The following is a 15144-nucleotide window of genomic DNA, read 5'->3' as shown; positions in this document are numbered from 1 at the left end:
AAAAAGATGACTAAATGAGTCATCTTTCATGCTCTGTGGAATGAGTATGGAATGAAACTAATCTTCTCGGCCCATGAAAGAACTCAGAAGGCAATTTCAAAAGTTAGCGATCAGGCTGGAAATACAGGAATTATCCTGGAGTAGTCTCTGTCTTCACCTAAAATTACTGATAAAGATCTATAATCGTTTCCCTAACCATTGAATCACTCCATTGTCCTGGCCACCTCATTCCTTTCCTTTCCAGTCCCTAACTTAGGTTAACCATCGATTCTCACGTGGATTAACCAAAGGTGTGGCATGACTACCATGTTTTCTGGTTGGGTGGAGGGTAAGGGAAACCAGGGTTCATTTTCCATCTTGATGAAAAATGTTGAGTTGTTGGGTTTTTGCAGAATACATGGAACTGTGGGCTACATCTCACCATGTACATATACAGTTCACATATAGGATAATTCTATGCCGTTTCTGAGAATGATCAAAGAATTTCAACTCCCTCTAAGAATTTGGGGGTGCACAGTTCCCTCAGCCACCTCCCACAGTTTGTGCAGATGAACAGAATCAGCCTCGTACCTCCTCTTCCTGTCTTGTCCCCGAATCCAATTCTTCCTCACTACTGCCAGAGTGCACTTTCCAATAATCTTTCCATGGTTTTGCATCATCTCAACATGACGGGCAAGGTTCTTCATGCTTCTGCTCTGCCCTCTCTCGCCCATGCACACTGAACTATTACTGCTCTCTGTGGAATGTGCTCTCTCTCCATCTTCTGTGCCCAAATGAAAGAACTATTATTGCCTCTGTAGAAAGCACCGAGTCCCACTCCTGTTCCTCCTGGGAACTCCAGCTCAGCTTTCAGGTGTCAGGTCTACCGTCTGCTCCTTCCTGTTGCCGTCACCATCTTCTTCAGGCCCCAAACAGACCTCCCTCCCTGCACAGGGACACAGCACCTGGCACACCCGTCACCTAGAGCACCTGCTGCCTGCATTGTCACTGCCACTGTACTGTCTCCGCCGTGCCCACCATTCAGTGAGCGCCTACAGGACAAGCCCTAGGTCCTTTCATCTTTATGTCCTAGTCGTGCCTAGGACCAAACAGTTTCCCAGCAATATTTGTCGAGTGAATAAATAAAAGAATGAAGAACTCATAGGATATTTTAGCAACAATAGCATCAGAAAAATAAGGACAGTTTCCCAAAGTCACTGCTATTAAGAATAAAATTAATTATTGTGATATGTGTATTTTTAAAAATAGTGTCATGTTATATTTACATTGAATGTTGCAGGGGAAAAGTCATGTTTTTAAAAATACAGAAGTTTCTATGATATCACTCCCCAACTTAAAAAATATTAAAAATATGTCACACTTGAACACCTAATAGTCATGACTAATTATGCCAGAAATCATCACCTTCCTGTCCTAGCCTGAGATAAAGATAGAAATCTGATGACTAGCAAGGAGTTGTTTAAAAAAAAAAAAGGATGTGTCTGATTTACTAATATTCTAAGTACTTTATAGGATGTACATCTAACCAAAAAACTAGAAGATTCTTACCTTCCCTTCTTTGCTTCTTGGTCAGCTTCTTCCTTCATCCTTCTCAGATCAGCCCAGTTAAGAGTTTATTTAATGAACTTCATCAATGTGCTGGGCAGACGCAGTGCCAGAAAGACTGGCCTGGACCCTGAGGAGCACTTGTCTAGTCTGAGAGACGCCTCCTGGGTGTAGCTGCTCTGATGAAGTGTCATTTGGGGCCACCGGAACCCAGACAGGAGGCTCACCCAACAAGGAGCACCACCCATTCCCCAAGGAGCTCATTTTGTTACTTTATTTCATTAGCAGGCTGCCCTTGACTTTCGTACTTATTACTTCCACAGAACTTGCATTTTTCAAACGCATATTGATGCCCCTTTATGAACAGAATTCAGCCCACATCCCTAGCTTTGCCCAGCTTTTTATCCTGGTACTTCCCATTCCACCAAGAGAATCTTGCCCTTTCCTAAGCATGATTTGCTCCTTCCCAACTCAGCGCCTCTATAAATGCCATCCTCCAGAAAGCTTCTCCTCAGGCAATCCCATTTATTCTCCTCTGGTACTTCAGTGGTTCTCATACAGGGGTGATTTTGCCCTCCAGGGTATGTTTCGCAACATCTGGAGACATTTTTGGTTGTCAGAACTGGGGTTGCTACTGGTATCTAATGGGTAGAGTCCAGGATGCTGCTAGATATCCTATAATGCACAGGACAACCCCATACACAAAGAATTAACTGGCACACAAATGTCAACAGTACCCAGACTGAGAAATCCTGCTTTAACTTGAGCTTTACGTTTATCTATTTGGATTAGGAAATATCCCCGAATGACCCATACCCGACTTTCATCACACCTTTGTTTCACGTTACCTCAGGACATAAAGTGCTCTATGGTAACTGGATGTCAGGATAAGAATCATGGAGTCTCCGGATCGGACAGGGCATTAAAAGTCATATAGTCTACCCACTTCCTTGTCACCATTGCTTTGTAAACATCTGTTGCATGTAAAAAGTTGTCTTTCCTCAACTAGGTTATAAGCAATTCCATTAAATCTTTTCACGTTCGTGCATTCCACAAACATTTATTGAGCACCTACTGTATACCAAGCACTATCCTAGGCACTGGGGATACACTGAGAAACAGATATTATCCTTGCTCTTGTGGATCTTAAGTTTAGCGGGACAGACATATTAAAAAATCATGTAACTTCAGTTGTGATAAATGCTGTAATGGGAAGAACATGGTTTACCTGACATCAGGGGCGCCTAATTTGATCTGGGACATCAGACAAGGCTTCCTGGAGAATGAGACATGTAAGTACATATTAGGTACTCAGTCAATATCTGTTGAACAAAGGCAAAGCCTGAAGGGTAAATAGAAGTTATCCAGGTAAAGTGTGCAGAGGGGAAGGGGGACAGCAGGGGAGCTGAGGGGCCATGATATGTTTGAGGTGCCTATGAGGCATCAAGGTAGAGAAACCACGTGGGCCATTGGATGTACGTGTCTGGAGCCCAAAGAGGGAGCCTGGGGCCATGCCAAGGGAACTCCAACTCCAACATGTAAGTCAGGACACGGAGGAAGAGCCGACAAGAGACTGATGAGGGGAGGCCAGAGACACAGGCAGAGAACCAGGAAAGGATGCATCATGGAAGAAAGCTTTTCTAGAAGAGGCCGGCCAACTTGCCAGACTGACTGGGAGGCCCACCCTCTTGCCACCCACATCTGCTCAGCGCTGGGAAGCCGGCAGCCTGGACTGATTATACAGGCGTCCTGCAGGACGAGCAAATTACTGTTTTTGCATTTTGAATTAGCATAAAATCTTTCTTCCTGATGAATTTTCTGCTTCAAACTTAACCACATTGATCTGGGTATCAGAGTTAGATTTTGCGGGTGTTTTAATTTATGACACTCAAATTTATCATGCTTATTTTAAGATAAACTCTAATTTTAGATTTCTTTTGGGCCTCGGTGTGACAATGTTCTACCAGTTTAGGGTGTCGATAAGAAAGAGTTTGGAACTACTGCCTCAGGGGTTGAATAAACAAAAGATGCATTTGGCAACATGCAACTAGATTTTGATTATTTATGCCGGTGAGGGATAGGAACACATAAATAACATTGATGGAATCTAAAACCCCAAGTTCAACCTTTTTTCTACTAAATACTTAATTTTTAAAAATCACTAAATAGCAGGAAGTCTTATAATAATCTCACTCTCAGTTTCCTTTTGCCCTGACCTAGAAGGGCTGCTGAAAAGCCACCTAGATGGGGAAGATTAATAAGGTGCTCAGATAACCTAGAAACTGGGAAATCAGCTCCTCAATAATGTTAATTATAGCTACCTCTTATTGTTTCAGATTAGATCCCCAGAGAGTGCTTCAATTTCTAATTCTTTTAGAATGAGCTTTCATTGGGTATTTACCCAATCCAAGATGCATACTAGAATTATGAGACGAGAATAACATTGCTCTGCCCTGGGTGGAGAGGGGTGATCTTAGACTCCGCTAGTGAGACAACAAGCCAAGAGACTGAATGCAGTAAGCCACAAACAAAATGGCGGAAGCACAGAGGCGGGAATAAGTCTTTCCAATGTGTGCAGTGACTGGGGAAGGAAGTGGGTCAGGCAAAGCTTCACCAAGTATGATCAGAGAGAAGGGAAGAGCATTCTGGGTGAAGGAAGAGCAGCAGCGGCCCTTTCAGTTATTCTGTGAGCCTGAGGTAAGACTGGTGCTTGATTTGGCTGAACCACGCAGGTGCATGAGGCAAATGTTGGAAGAGTAGGTAGGAAAATCCGTTAGGGTCAACTTATGCAAGGTCTTCAGGATCTTAAGTATGGACTGTATTGTACGTGAAAATAGGGAAGCTTGCTGAGAAGTGAAATGCCAAGATTGGCATTGTGAGTTAGAAATAAAAGTGTGGAAACAATATAAATCATGGGTTTAGGATAAGAGAGAATGGAGACAGAGAAGACTCCACTAGGAAGTGATTGAAATGATCCAGTTCAAGATTGCCCAACATGTTCCAAGGAACACTGGTATTCTCAAAAGAAAGAGAGGAGAAGGTCTTCTTGGAGAGTTATAACACACTTCAGCGTATTCGCTGCTCTTCGAAGTTCTGCACTAAAAACCCAATGGGTCCCAAACTTATTTGACCAAAGCACCTTTGCTGTTATGGTCATGATTGTTGTAGAACACCTATTAATACCGGGCAAAACACTAAGGTTCAATGGGGTATAATTAGTGAAATGCCGTTCCAGTGGTAGCTGATGAGATCCTGAACTAGGATATAGCAAAATAAGATACAGCAATCAGTCCTGTATTTGGTATGTAAAATCTAGAAATATTTCCAATATGATGATTTCCTCAGTTCAGTCGTTTCTCTTTATAACCTGTACATAGGAAAACCCAAAGCTGAGAATTCTTGGCCACGTCAGGAATTGGAAATACTGGGCTCTACAGGAGGGGCAAGGGAGTAAGACGAGATGCTGAGGACAAGAGAATTGGTTGAAAGGCTGTGTGAGTATCTGTTTGACACCAGGTCTCATCACCACCCTGAAAAGCCACATGACTTTCCCTTTCCCCCGACCCTGCAGGAAACAGGAAGTTTTCTCTGGAGATATTGAAACTGAGATGCTCTATGCTTGGGATACTAGGCACAGCACAGTGTGGGGGTACCAGCTCAAAAGAGACATATTAAGCAAAACTTATGATCCTAAATAATGAACTCTTAAGTCCCTGGACCATAGTAAAATTCACCCCTCAACAAGCCCCACCCAGGCGCACAGAATGTCCGATCAGCTTGGTGCCTCATCCTTCAGTGTGAACAGTCAAGGATCACTAGACATGGGTGGGAAGCTTCCTTCGTGAAAGATAGACACCAAAGCAAACAGAAAGAAGGAACTCAAAGCAGAAGAAATTTCAAACCCATATCTTCAGAGTCGTGAATGAAATAACATTCATAAAACAAGAAAAGGATGTTACAAAAGTAACAATCAGAAAAAAAGTTACCTTTGCATGAATGAACAAGAAAGCCCAAATAAAAAACAATGTAAGTGTCCTAGAAGGTAAAGTTGAGGAAATCTCCCAGAAAGAACAAAATGACAGAGAGATGAACAGTGCTTATCCTGGCTGGAATAAAAAACAGGTGAACAAAATTTTGTCCAAAAAAATTTTATCCTTTAATTTTCTTAAGAAAACTTAAGAGAATGAGAATAAATCCAGAAAGTCGAACATCTGACAAGAGATCCTAAAGGACAACAGAGCCTAGCGGGAAGGAAATTACAAAAAATAAAGAAAACTCTTCTACAGCTGAAGATCCAGAGTGAAGGGGCCATCTGAGTGACCGATTCTATGGATTAAAAAAAAACTAAAGACACATCACTGTGAAGTTTCAGAAGATCAAGGCAAAAAGAGAAGAGGGGTGGATACAGGCCTGGTCCCAGGTTAGGTATCCCTGGAAGCACACCTTGGATTTGAGGACAAGTAGTTTATTTGACAGACGATTCCACAGAAACCTCAGTCGGGAAGCGGTAAGTGAAACAGGGAAAGAAAAGAAGCTTTAATATGGGCAACTGGGGTTCTATACGGGAGACCGTATAGAAAACAGTTCAGGGCTGTCCCACCCAAGGGGTATTAGCCACCAACTCCTTTCATCATTGGTTGTGGGCTACTCCGAAGGCAGTAACACTGCCTGGCACTTCCTCATACAGAGGGCATGGGCCTTGCAGGCCCGTTGGGCTAGAGAAAGCGCTCGACAGAGCTTCCCGGGCACTGACAGCAAGAAGCCTTCGGCATGCAGAGATGGGGACTGGGGAGGGCCACTTCTGCATCTGCTTCTGTCACATACAAAGAAAAGGCATCAAAAAGGCATCAGATTTTTTATAGCAACCCTGGATACTAGAATACCTTTAAATTTCTTAGCGACAATTATTTCTCATCAAAATTCTTAACTGACCAGGGGGCCAGCCCAGTGGCGTAGTGATTAAGTTCACATATTCTGCTTTGGCAGCCTGGGGTTTGTGGGTTCATATCCTGGACACAGACCTACACACCACTCATCAAGCCATGCTGTGGCGGCATCCCACATACAAAATAGAGGAAGATTGGCACAAATGTTAGCTCAGCAACAATCTTCCTCAAGCAAAAAGAAGATTGGCAACAGATGTTAGTTTAGTGACAATCTTCCTCACCAAAAAAAAAAAAAAAAAATTCTTAACTGGCCAAATTTTCAATTAAAAGTGATGAAAGAAAACAGTCATTTTACATATTAGGTCCCATCCACCCTTTCTCAGGTATTGGAGGATATGCTTTAGCAAAAAGTGAAGGATTAAACCACAAATGAGTAAGACACAGAATCCAGGAAGTAAGATCCAACATAGGAGAGAAATAAAGAGAATTTCTTGTATTATGGCAGAAGAGAAGTCCCAGAAAGGCAGGTCTATAGCAAGCTAGAGAGAGAGGCAGAGCAAAACTGAGGACTCCAGTGTGGAGGGTTGCGGGGGCGGGGGGTGGTTCTAGGAAAACATGGAAGGGATGAATTATCTGCTGATAGGATTGACCACAGGGAATGATTCATCAAGAGGCAGTTAGAAGATGGGGGAAGACTTGCTTAGATGTTCAAGAAAATTAAGCAGGGGCCGGCCTGGTGGCGCAGCAGTTAAGTGTGCATGTTACGTTTCTCGGTGGCCCGGGGTTTGCCAGTTTGGATCCTGGGTGCCAACGTGGCACCACGTGGCAAGCCATGCTGTGGTAGGCATCCCACATATACAGTAGAGTAAAGAAGGCACAAGGTATATTTTGACAGACTATGATCCTCCCTATGAATTATTTATCATATTGTTACATAGCAGAAAACTGCCTTGGCAACTGGTGTATTATGTTGCATTGTGGATGCGGACAGTTAATAAGCAAGGACTGCTATATTTGATTCAATAAGATAATTCTGAACCAGAAGCTGAATGCTTAAAAGCTGAAGTTACTTTATAAAGCAGCTTACCACAGAAAAGGGAGAAAGGCAATCTCTGGCCCAAGTACCTAGTGTCCTGCAAAAGCTGGCATTTCTCCACGTGCGTAGGAATCCTGAGTTACACACACCTTATCTGGAAATTTGAAAAGCCAAGAAAAAGTAACTCAGCTTGAGAACCTTTAAAGTGACTCATGTTGGCTACTCTTACAACAGATGGATTGCACACCAATGAAGTTAAAGAGGCTGAATTTATTTAAATATGACACTACTTTTAAATCCTGTGAGTTGAGGGGCTGGCCCGGTGGTGTAGCAGTTAAGTTTGCGTGCACTCCTTTGGCAGACCGGGGTTCGCCAGTTCAGATCCTGGGGGCAGAACTATGCACCATTCATCAAGCCACTCTGTGGCAGGTGTCCCACGTATAAAGTAGAGGAAGATGGGCACAGATGTTAGCTCAGGGCCAGTCTTCCTCAGCAAAAAGAGGAGGATTTGCAGCAGATGTTAGCTCAGGGCAAATCTTCCTAATAAATAAATAAGTAAATCCTGTGAGTTGAAAAATCCATGACTGTTGCTTACCTGCTTGCATCTTATTTAAGGATGTTCCGGGAGAGCATCATGACACTTTCCCACGGCAGCTTCGCAGGGAGGGAGCATTGGTGCCAAGCCTCCACAGCTAAAGGAGAGGCCTTGGCTGGGCCAGAGATTCTGCAAGAAGCTCAGAACATGACTTAAGGCTCTGCATGAAGTCTCAAGTTAGCTGATTTTGACACACGCAAACAACTTTCTCCATCATTCTTTGCTGATAAGCGACACCAGGAGTCAAAGGCACTTTTACAGTCCTTGGGATTCTGGGGACACGCTGGTGAGGCAACAGGGGGCACTTGCTACCTCCACCTTATGTTGATATGTTGAACGAGTAGCAGACTGGTAAAAACTTGCTCAAGGGGTGAGCAACCCTGATGACTCATCCGTGAGTTCACTCAACACTGTGTGCCAGGCGCTGGGAGTACAAAGGGAATCTTTGAAAGGCCCAGAAGCTCTCAAGAAGCTCCCAGCACAGACACATAAACAGACGATTACATGTATTTCCATTCCCCCTGGAGAGGTAAGCAGCTGATGCCGGGGGCGCTGAGCCCACCAAGCACAAGCTTCACTGAGGAGCACTGGCCGTCATCAGACCCCTCTGCCTCTTGTCTACAGATCCTGCTTTACTGTAATGTGAGCACTGAAAAAGTTAAAATTTGGCATCACTGAGAAAATTAAAACTCTGCCTTGCCATTTTCCAGGCTAGGATAACAGACACAGATAAAGGCAGCTGCAAGATAACAAGAAAGTGTCTCTCCCAGTGACACATCACAGCTGTAAAGTATCAAAACCAGCCCCTTCCTGTGTGTCTCCTGCTTTCTAACTCACAGACAGTTTTTGTTCTCTAAAATTAGAGATAACCAGAAACTTTGCTGTTTGAAATTGTATCTGTAGAAATGAAATATTCCATTCCTGACTGGAGAATCCAAGTCACTCTGACACAGAGAAGCAGCCGTGATTTACAACCCAGGCACAAAGTTCCAGGAAAGGGGTGTGGACACAGCATTCCACACCTAAACTTTGTACTTTCCAGGAAACAACACTCAGGCCACTTCACAATTTAGACCTGACATTGACCCCTTTACATGAGCTCTGTTTTGCTTTTAGCCTGTCAAAAAACTGCTTCATTTAAATTTTATTTCCCCTCTTCCCCTAAATCCTTTATTAACTCCATCCTTTGGTCCTCTGGTGGGTAGCCTGCCTCATTACAATGGGTTAATAAGCCTGACTTTGTCGGATTACAGGTCCGTAGATAGGCTAGAACAGCATCACATCTATGAGAACCTTGCTGATCTCCGAAATGCTATCACAACCATCCCGCTAGTATAGTGTTTGGGCTATGAGTCTGCAGCTGTGGTAGGGGAAAAGATTAGCAAACTCATACCTGAGGTTTAGCTTTTCAGTAACTATAGTTATTTGGTAGCTTGAAATTTGATTCTATGCTTGAATTACAATGATTGAAATGTCAAAATAGCATTTTAAGAGCCATAAAGTCTACTATAAAAAATAAGATATAGGGAAAATTTGCATTCAGAGAAAAAAAAATTCCCAAAAAAGAGTCTGGTCAAAGAGTTAACAATCTCAGAAGGCTGAATTCCTGGCCGATTCATGCTAAGCCTGTAAGACTCAGCTCAAGCATCACTTTTCCTGAGAGCAGTCCCTAGGCCTTCCTCTTTTATACTCTGGTGGCACCTGGTGTTACATTTGTGCCATGGCACTCCCACCACACAATATTGTTGGGTTGCCTGTTTCCTCCATTCATTTCAACTTGCTGAGAGCAGGGCCCTGTCCTTGCTCTGTAAATTCCTCGCACCTGGCACAATCCCTGGCACACAGGAGGAGCTCAGCAACTGTTGACTAGATGAACCAATGGTGCAGGGGAGATTGGGAACAAGAATACGAGTTGGCAGGTGGTTGTAATGGTTCACAGGAATGAAAATGACCTGGACTCAAGTGTGACGAGAAGGAAAAGATAGACGAGTATGGGACATTTGAAAGGAAGAAGAAAGAAGACAAGATAATTAAGTGGAAATGAGAAAGAAAAAGGAATCAAAGAAAAATGTTAAACCTAACAGCTAAGAAGTGGATACCACAACTGGTATAAAGGAATCCTAGAGCAGTCGTGTTATTCAGTTTTAGATAAGCAGATTTTGCAAGGTCCTAGGAAAATCCAGTATAGTTTTGGACATTAGAATTAAAGTCAAGGCTCAAAACAGACATAGAAGCCATTGGCATTGAGGCTGAAACTTTTTAAAAAGGGGATGAACTCTCTAAGGAAGAGACTAGGCATTGAGTGGTTGAAGGACTGAAGTGTGGAGAATGCAAAGATCTAAAGGAAAAGAAGAAAAGCAGCAAAGAAGAGTGTGTTCCTGGAGGAAGAGCACAGTGCAATATCCTGGACACCAGTGGAGAAGCACTACCTGCAGGCGAGAAGAGGAAAACTCAAGAGAATCACCTGAAAAACTATTGGAACTCAAAGTTCAGCAAGGCGGTGAGTTACAAAATACAGCAATTGCTTACAACAATCATTGCTTTCCTCCAACTATAACCTGTTAGAAAATATAATGTACAAAAGATCCCATTTGCAATGGCAAAAAACAAAACAAAAATATCTAGGGATAAACTTTGAAAATGTGTGGCACTTCTATGAATTTTAAAAAACCAAAAGACAGAAAATTTTAATAATGAGGAGATGTAGTAGATGGGAAACTAGATATTACGAAGATGTCAGTGTCCTACAAATTTATACATTTCATGCAATTTCAAGCCAAAATAAATTCCAAGTGGGTCCAGAAAGCTTACAAAAAACAAAAACAGATAAAAGAAGTATAAAAGAAAAAATGGGACAAAGTTTTTCCAGGCATAATCCCAAAAGCTGGACTATAAAGAAAATGATTAACAGATATGATCCTGAATGAACCTGATTCCTAGAGCACACGCATCCCTGCTCAGGCCTTTAAAATGTCGTCCTCCATCCTTGGATCTGTGATAAGGCCATTGCGATTTTTCTCCCCCTTGGCTCAAGATATTTCCACCCCCTCGTAGAGACGAATCATCTGTAAGTATTCATCAATGATCTCCACCACCCTGCTCTGGGTGAATCCACATCTCAGATGCTCAAATCCCACAACCACTCTCAAAATCTTAGAATACAGCAGGCCCTCAGCCCTGGCTGAGAAATACGGTCAAGAGGAAAGAACAACCAGGCCATGGCCAGCACTGACCGGCCAAAAGACAAAATTCTACACCATCTTTGTTTTAGGGGCTGGGGTTGTTCTGGCCCTAGAAGTTGCAGCAACACACCATCTGACCAAAAGTAGTGGCCAAGCAGGGAGAAAATAGTAGCAGGTGTCTGTATCAGGAGGAATGTTCAAATGTTCTCTGGCTTGTTTTTTCCTTGATTTTTTTTAATGGTCTTTTACAGTGGTTCTCAAACTTTAGCATGGATCAGAATCAACTGGAGGGCTTCTTAAAAAGATTGCTGAGTCCTCCCCCAACCCTGACCCCAGCCCGCAGTTTCTGATTTAGTTGACCTAGAGTGAGCACTGAAGCTTTGCATTTCTAACAAGTTCCCAGGTGATGCTAATTCTGTTGGTAGGGGGACGCACTTTAAGAACCACTGCTCTGCAAGAGTGTGAGACCAGGTGTGGACCTGAGGGAAGAGCAAAAAAGGAACTCTTTTTTTTTTCCCTGCATTTTCTCCCCAAATCCCCCCAGTACATAGTTGTATATTTTAGTTGTGGGTTCTTCTACTTGTGGCATGTGGGATGCCACCTCAACATGACCTAATGAGCGGTGTCATGTCCGTGCCCAGAATCTGAACTGGCAAAACCCTGGGCCGCCAAAGCAGAGGGTGCAAACAACCACTCGGCCATGGGGTGGCTCATGGAACTCTTGACTCTGCTTCCTTTTAACAAAGAAATCCTTGGAGAGAAGTAGCTGGCAACCTGACTTACACAGGGAGTTTGGAAGGCCTCGCAGGAGATGTGCAACAGAATTCCGTTCTTGTCGATATCCCATCCTAAACCTTAGCAAAGTTACTAAATTCATAAAATGCTTACTTTAGGTAAAGGTTGTGTATGTGTATGTAAAACTGGGTGGAGTCAAACCAACAAGACAAAAAAAGAAGTAGAAACAAAAGCACGGGGCAGTAACGTTAGGAATTCACCAAGAGGGGAAAGACTTTCAATTGCCCAAAGCAAGACTCAGGAAAAATTTACTAGAATTTCTAAGGGCAGGGATGTTTCACATGGATGTTCCAAACTTCTGATGCTTTGCTTAATTTGGATTTATCTTCTCTGGACATTGAGTCCCCAATATTTTTACCCCCCACATTAACTCTTAATTTGTTCTGATTCTAAACACTACACTTAAAAATTCATAATCTGTAGAGAAATGTAAGTGCAGAAGATTGCTCTCAAACTTGAAAGAATTAAAACTCTCCTGTATTTTAAAGATTAAACCATCTCAAGATTTCAAAATTAAACCATTCCTAGTTCATCTGTTTTATACATTAGGTTTTCTATAGAGATTTTCATTAGGCATCACATGTCTCTGAAATCCCTCCATGATGGTTATAAACAGAGCCCTCTTTAAAGACATAGAGCCATCAGATCTATTTCTTGACCCCTCAGACTAAAGTAACACACTGTCAAGGACTGTTTCCACACCACAGAACCAAAGGATGGCTTCATTAAATTTTAAATAATTTAATTACATGGGTTTCAGATAAACTTTCAGCACAAATGGAGGATTCCTCTTACAGTGAACAAACATTAGCATGTTACATTTCCAAGGTAGGGGATAATTTATTCTTTTTAGATAAGGTTTACAAGAGTCATTACAGCTTTCCATTTAGATCAACTGGAAAGTTACTGTGATAGCCATTCTCCAAGATGGCCCCAGTGATCCTTGCTTCCTAGTATTCACATATTTGTATAGTGCTTCCCACTCTGAATCATAGCTGGACTGTATGTCCAATAAAATGAGGCAGAAGTAACAATATATTGCTCCTAAGTCTAAGTTATAAAAGATATTGCAGTTCACACCTTGGTCTTAGTCTTAGATCACTCCAGGGGAAGCCATCAGTGAGGATATTCAAGCAGTCCTGTGGGTAGTCCATGTGACAAGGAACGAAGGCCTCCTGCCAACAGCTAACACTAACTTGCCAGCCAAGTGAGTGAACCATCTTGGAAACAGATCCTCCAGATCCAGACAAGCTTTCCAGCGACTGTAGCCTCACTCAATATCTTAAGGGCAACCTGTTGAGAGACCTCAAGCTAAAACTGCCCAACTAAGCCACTCCTCAAATTCCTGACCCATAGAAATCAGAGATAAAACATGTTATTTTAATCCCCTAAGTTTGGTGTAATTTGTCATGCAGCAAAATATACAAAGGGAAAAGATCCATTCAAAGAGCAAGATAAGAGTATGAAATTGATATCATTTTAGATTCCACATTGCATCTAACTTCACAGAAACTAACACTTGCCAAGTTTTCATATAGTACCAAAGACAAATATCGACAATTATCTGAAAAGCTATTAAAATACTCCTTTATAACTAGATATCTGTGTGAGGTGGAATTTTCTTCATATATTTCAACCAAAATATAACAGATTGGTTGCAGAAGCAGATGTGAGAATCCAGCTATTTTCTATTTAAGCCAGACATTTAGAAGATTTACAAAAATATTAAAGAAGGCCACTTGTGTTCTGTTTTGGAAAACGTTTTTTATAAAAAATATGTAACATGTAATGGGTTTATTATTTTAAATAATTAATATTTTTTAATTTCTAATATTTTCAATATAGAAATGGATATAATCTACATAAACACAAGCTTTTAGAGGCCCTCAAAAAAATATTAAGAATTAGATCACAAAGGAAGTCTCAACAAATTTCAAAGAATATCATGCTGACCATGCTCTGTTCAAAGCAATTAAATTAGAGATCAAAAACAGAAAGATATTTTTTAAAAGCTCCATATGCTTCAAAATTTTTTAAAAAATAATAATACTTCTACATAATGGATTTAAAAACTCATAACTGAAAAATAGTAGTTAAAACTATTCTTATAGTTTTTTGGGTTTTTTTAAAGATTGGCACCTGAGCTAACAACTGTTGCCAATCTTTTTTCTTTTTTTTCTGCTTTTTCTCCCCAAATCCCCCCCAGTACATAGTTGTATATTTTAGTTGTGGGTCTTTCTAGTTGTGAATTCTTATAGTTTTACACACAGTCTTTTTTACTACATTTCTAACTTGTGAGTGCAATTAAAGGAGAGGACATTTATAGCCCTAAATGCTTACATTAGAAAAGGAGAAAGGTTGAAAGTAAGCTAAGCATTCAACTTAAGAAGTAGGAAAAGAACAACATAATAAATCCAAGGTGACTAGAATGAAGGAGATAGTAAAGTCAAGATTAAAAGTTAAGGAAACATAACAAGACCAAAATATGATCAAGATAAAAGAGAAGCCATAAATATTAGAAATGGAGAAGGAAGACATAACTACATGTCTAGCAGAAATTAAAATATAATAAGAGAAAGCTAAGAACAACTTTATGCAATATATTTGAAAATTTACACCAGAAAAATCTCTAGAAAAAATGATCATTTATCAAAATGAACTCAGGAAGTAGTAGAGATCCTGAATAGTCCTATAACCATTAAACAAGTTGGATCGGAGGTTTAAAATCTTCCCACAAAGAAAACATCAGGTTCAGACAGTAATACAGGTGAGTTTAACCAAATTTTGAAAGAACAGATCATCCCAATCTTATACAAACTCTTTCAGAGCACAGAATAATAGAGCACCCACCCCCCACCCCTGCCACCTCATTCTATAAGAGGAAATAACCTTTATCCTAAAAATATGTAAGAACAGCTAAGAAAGGAAAAGTACAGAACAATATCACTTACGAACATAGGTAGAAAAAGATAAAAATGGACAATGTAATTATAAAACTTATAGAGAAATGCAAAGGGCCTGGAACAACCAAAACAACTTCAAAAGGAATGATAAAAATAGTAAGAACAATAATAAGGTTTCACGTATTGAAGTATATGGGGAAGT

The sequence above is a fragment of the Equus quagga genome, chromosome 2 (genome assembly GCF_021613505.1).
Source record: "Equus quagga isolate Etosha38 chromosome 2, UCLA_HA_Equagga_1.0, whole genome shotgun sequence".
Taxonomy (NCBI): domain Eukaryota; kingdom Metazoa; phylum Chordata; class Mammalia; order Perissodactyla; family Equidae; genus Equus; species Equus quagga.
Note: the sequence above shows the minus strand (reverse complement) of the source record.